This window comes from Rhinichthys klamathensis, unplaced genomic scaffold (genome assembly GCF_029890125.1).
Source record: "Rhinichthys klamathensis goyatoka isolate OS25496 unplaced genomic scaffold, OSU_Roscu_1.1 h1tg000769l_1, whole genome shotgun sequence".
In the NCBI taxonomy this organism is placed as follows: Eukaryota; Metazoa; Chordata; class Actinopteri; order Cypriniformes; family Leuciscidae; genus Rhinichthys; species Rhinichthys klamathensis.
In genome coordinates this window covers 582,208-588,207 of record NW_026607169.1, presented here as the reverse complement: position 1 = coordinate 588,207, position 6,000 = coordinate 582,208, and the positions used below count along the sequence as shown (strand labels likewise).

Here is a 6,000-nt window from a genome sequence, read left to right as displayed (position 1 = left end):
GGGAGGACGAATGGGACAATGAGAACAGCTCGGCCCGGTTGTTCGAGCGCTCTCGCATCAAGGCTCTAGCGGGTGAGTGGGAATCACAAACACTAAACAACCATCGAGATTTTAACGGTAAAACACCGTAAAAATGCCACAGTGACAAACTGGTAATTGGTTCACAGAAAGTTTCCGTACTACAGTATATACGGTGAATAACTGTGATAGATCTAACCGTACATTTAATGTAATTTTACAGTAAAATACCATTAAATTTACAGTTTTTGTAAGTGAAAAAGAACAAGTCACTGTACTATATATATATATATATATATATATATATATATATATATATATATATATATACGGTGAATAACTGTGATAGATCTAACCGTACATTTAATTTTACAGTAAAATACTGTTTTTGGAAGTGAAAAAGAACAAGTCACTGTACTATATATATATATATATATATATATATATACGGTGAATAACTGTGATAGATCTAACCATACATTTAATTTTACAGTAAAATACCATTAAATTTACAGTTTTTGGAAGTGAAAAAGAACAAGTCACTGTACTATATATATATATACGGTGAATAACTGTGATAGATCTAACCGTACATTTAATTTTACAGTAAAATACCGTTTTTGGAAGTGAAAAAGAACAAGTCACTGTACTATATAAATATATATACGGTGAATAACTGTGATAGATCTAACCGTACATTTAATTTTACAGTAAAATACCATTAAATTTACCATTTTTGTAAGTGAAAAAGAACAAGTCACTGTACTATATATATATATATATATATATATATATATATACGGTGAATAACTGCGATAGATCTAACCGTACATTTAATTTTACAGTAAAATACCATTTTTGGAAGTGAAAAAGAACAAGTCATTGTACTATATATATATACGGTGAATAACTGTGATAGATCTAACCGTACATTTAATTTTACAGTAAAATACCGTTTTTGGAAGTGAAAAAGAACAAGTCACTGTATAATTTACAGTGGAAAACCGTAAATAAACATTCCCGCAATTCCCTGCGTGACACTTCACATTTGATGTATTTTTGTCACAAACTATAGTTTCTTCATAGTTTTTCTTAATCAGTGATGTACATTAGGGTTTTATGTTACATTTAATGTTGTTGAATTAATGTTTATTGCATTTTCAAGTGTTACCATGATGGGGTTTAGTGTGTGTGTGTGTGTGAATGACACTGTGCAGCTTCTATATATTTCCATTAACTTTCTTGTGGAAAAGCTGTCTGTGATGAGCTTTGATTGATCATGTGACTCATAATTACTGTAATTAGTGATTGTCAGTGTATTACAATGAAACAAAACAGATGTTAATGCATCAATGGGTTGTTAAATTAACATTATATCAGATAATGAAATACATGTTTTACTGTAAATTTAAGGTAAGTCTGTAAAACTTGATACCGTATTTTTTACGGTATATTTCTGGCAGCTTTTTTTTTTTTACCGTAAATTGAATAGTTTTTTGCAGTGTAGTGTCCATCTGTGAGGATGTTAAACAGATGAACATGACCTTCTTTCAGAGCTCGACAGAGAGGAACAATAAGAGAGGTTGTTAAGTGTTTTTTGTCAGCTATTCTGTGTTTTGGAGTTTGAATAGCTGGATAATGTGACGCCCACTCGCTCGCACATGACATGCAGTGATTGTGTGCGTAGGAGATCTGTGGCAGAAAGAAAGTGGGCGTAAGTTCACACTTTATCCGCTCCTTCTGAAGCTCCCACACCATTGCAGATTCCCAGCGAAACCCTCGAGCCCACAGACCAACTCGCGTCGCTCTTACGGGAAACTATACGTTACATAAAATCAATATGGAGATGGAGGATGATTTATTCATGGGTTGAATTTTTAATGCAGTTCCTATAGAAACCATATACCTGTGTTGAACTAAATGCTTCTTTTGTAGGGCACTTAGACACACTGATGGAGCATTTGATGAATAATAATGCTAAAGATGCATTTTAGAAAACAATATATTTACAAAACATGTCTGAAATTTGCCAATGGATAGTCAATGGATGCTTATATCAGGGTGTGTCATCATAAAAGTTCATTAAAACACTGAAATTGTAGATGCATGATAAAGCATCGGTTGCATTGTTCCTTGCTTCTATTATAACATGTAGACATATATGTGAAAAATAATAGTTTTGAGTCAGCAGAGTCTCTTCTGCGTGGCAAGGCTGCATTTATTTGATCAAAAATACAGTAAAAATTGTGAAATATTATTACAATGTAAATCAGCTGTTTTCTATGTGAATATATAGTAAAGTGTAATTTATTCCTGTGATTTTCAGCATCATTACTTCAGTCTTCAGAGTCACATGATCCTTCAGAAATCACTCTAATATGATGATTTGATGCTCAAGACACATTTATGATTATTATCAATGTTAAAAAGAGTTTCCTTTTTGTGGAAACCGTGATAGATTTTATTTTTCAGGATTCTTTGATGAATAGAAAGTTCAAAAGAACTGCATTTATTTGATATATAACCTTTTGTAACATTATAAATGTCTTTACTGTCACTTTTAATTAATTTAATGTGTCATTGCTGAATAAAAGTATTAATTTCATTACAAATTTTTTTCTTTCCTCACAATTGCAATTTTGAGGGGGGGGGGGGGGGGGGGGATAGCAAGTTTTAAACTCGAAAATGAAAAACACAAAATGCAAAAAGTCAGAATTGCAAGATATAAATTTCCATAATTTTTAAAGACTTCCATCTTTTGTAACAATATAAATGTCTTTACTGTCACTTTAGTCCTTGCTGAATAAAAGTATTAATTTCTTAAAAAATAAAAAAAATAAAAAAGTCCTCACAATTGCAAGTTATTCTGAGGGGGGGGAAAAAATTGCATTTTTTAAACTCAGAAATGCAAAAAGTCTTGCAAGATATAAATTTCCATAATTTTTAAAGACTTCCACGTCATTCCACCTCCTCAACCCCTCCATAACTCTCACTGTGGGGTTTCGTTGTATTTCTTTCTTTATATAATTTATTCTCGTAAGACCTTGGATGACAGTGGCATATTTCCCTCTGCTGGTTTCCATCATCATCATGCGTTTGCATTGCTGTGTTTACAGAGGTGTGATGTTGTTTATGAGCGCTGGCCGCTGGCGAGAGTTTCCTCATATTCTCTCGGGGTGGTGGAGCTTAAACAGACGCTTCGCTCTCCCTGAGACTCACTTTGAAACTTCAGGGATAAAGAAGATGGAACATAAAACAAAAATATTAAATCTCTTCCTCTCCCTCTCTCTCGTTGCCAAAACCCACAAACCATTTCTGGAGTTGTAAAAAATCCCCAGCATTCCAGTAGAGCATCTACGTTTCACGTGATTGTGTTTTCCTGCATTCCTGGGCAGCAGCGCATACACAACCCTTGCTCTGTCCCACTTATTCTGTATCATAGGAGCAGGAATAATGCTCAAGAAAGAGATGCACGGCAAGTTTAAGGTGCAGTGTTTAAATAGGCCATGTTTTGATGTTGTTTCAGGCTCTACTGGAACAGGTTTTCCTGCTTGAATGTTGATTATTCTCCTCATATTCTCCATTGTTGCGGCTCCTCTCTTCCCAGTCTGTCAGTAACGCTCTGTTTACTTCCTGTCTCTATGAAGCCCCGCCTTCTGAAAAGCACACTGTGCTCTGATTGGTCGGCTGGAGCAGTGTGTCGTGATTGGTCGGGCGCTTCGTGTGTGTTTGGGAAATGTCCAATAACCGCCAGTTTAACACACTACTAACTAACTCAACCAGGCCCCGCCCCTTTATTCTCCGTATGAATTATTATAATGAGGAATATTGTGACGTGTTCGCTCCCGGGAGAAACTCAAGACTACAATGGAGGCGTTTCAGGAGTTCAGAAACACTGACACTGATATAGAGGAGATTTTTAATATATTTGTAATGCTCAAACAGCAACATTACACACTAAACACAGATTAACATGGAAAAAAGCTGAATATTTACAGTTGCCACATTTTTGGTGGATCACTAATTGCTACTAAAGGCGTGGAAATTACAAATTAGTGACATCTGTGAGTTTTCATACTAAACAAGCCATAACATTTGAGATCAAGAGTTGCAGGAGGAAGTACTGAATAGTTTGGCACAACGACTTTTATTTTGCTTTTGACTTGGGCCAGAATCTGCTCTGCCTATTCTGCATCGGTAAGCAAACCGCGTTTATTCTTCCGAGGATGTAAACGTCTCTTTTAAATAGAAGCAGAATTGAGTTTGCTCTCGCTCTGATCTCTGCGGTCTCCTCACGCTGTCGTGGGCTCGGATGGGAAGTCGGATATCACACTCCCAGAGGTCGGATCAGTCAGGAATCTCAGGCATACCTCAGTAATGTGGAGCATGTGCTCGAGGAGCCGGGGGACAGCAGCCCTCCCGCAGGGGCGCCAGGTTGAGGGAAAACCACCCCTTTAACTGTGTTATTATATGCTAAACACGAGCATGTGTGCGTGGGTCTTAGTACGGATTGATTCTGACACTTTGTTTAATTAATTTGCGTTTTGTAAGAAGTTTGTGCCTATTTTATTAAACTGCTCAAACTTTTATGATTTGTGTTAATTTGATCTCTGCCATTATCATAAGCAGATGGATAGGTTGGTTGGTGGATGGATGGACAGACTGACAAGCGGATGGACAGATGGATAGATGGATGGATAGATGGATAGATGGAACGATAGATAGATAGATAGATGGATAGATGGATAGATAGATAGATAGATGGATGGATGGATGGATGGATGGATGGATGGATGGATGGATGGATGGATGGATGGATGGATGGATGGATGGATGGATGGATAGATAGATAGATAGATAGATAGATAGATAGATAGATAGATAGATAGATAGATAGATAGATAGATGAATCTCTCTACCTAGATAGAATTAATGCTGACATGAATAATGAATTCCTCTCAGTTGCCTGGTTTCCTACACACACACACACACACACACACACACACACACACACACACACACACACACACACACACACACACACACACACACACACACACACACACACACACACACACACATTCAAGGTTCTGTCACGTATTGGTTTGTGGGGCAGTGGACTAGTATTCCACCAATGAAACACGAGCATCTAAATTATTGACCGGTGTCGTAAAAAATAAATGAGTTGGTCGTCGTCTCCTCGAGTGACTGCTGTCCGTCTCACACACTCACACACACACACACACTCCCCTCACTCACACACTCCCCTCACTCACACACTCCCCTCACTCACACACTCCCCTCACTCTCACACTCCCCTCACTCACACACTCACACACACACACTCCCCTCACTCACACACTCTCCTTACTCACACACTCTCCTCACTCTCACACTCCCCTCACTCACACACACACACTCCCCTCACTCACACACTCTCCTTACTCACACACTCTCCTCACTCTCACACTCCCCTCACTCACACACTCCCCTCACTCACACACACACACTCCCCTCACTCACACACTCCCCTCACTCACACACTCCCCTCACTCACACACACACACTCCCCTCACTCACACACTCTCCTTACTCACACACTCTCCTCACTCTCACACTCCCCTCACTCACACACTCCCCTCACTCACACACTCCCCTCACTCACACACTCCCCTCACTCACACACTCCCCTCACTCACACACACACACTCCCCTCACTCACACACTCCCCTCACTCACACACTCCCCTCACTCACACACTCCCCTCACTCACACCCTCTCCTCACTCACACACTCACACACACACACTCCCCTCACTCACACACTCCCCTCACTCACACACTCTCCTCACTCACACACACACACTCCCCTCACTCACACACACACCCTCTCCTCACTCACACACTCACACACACACACTCCCCTCACTCACACACTCCCCTCACTCACACACTCCCCTCACTCACACACACACACTCCCCT

The 6,000-nt window shown here is 39.2% G+C and overlaps 1 protein-coding gene across 1 annotated transcript in view; it reads left to right on the top strand.

Moving 5' to 3' along the window:
* The first annotated feature begins 6 nt into the window (after window positions 1–6).
* sptbn1 (spectrin, beta, non-erythrocytic 1) overlaps window positions 7–6,000 on the top strand; it is a 98,213-nt gene continuing 92,219 nt past the window's right edge. Inside the window, exon 1 of the mRNA XM_056243021.1 lies at window positions 7–72. The gene's annotated coding sequence lies outside the window, so the exon portion shown is untranslated. The remainder of the gene's footprint in view (window positions 73–6,000) is intronic.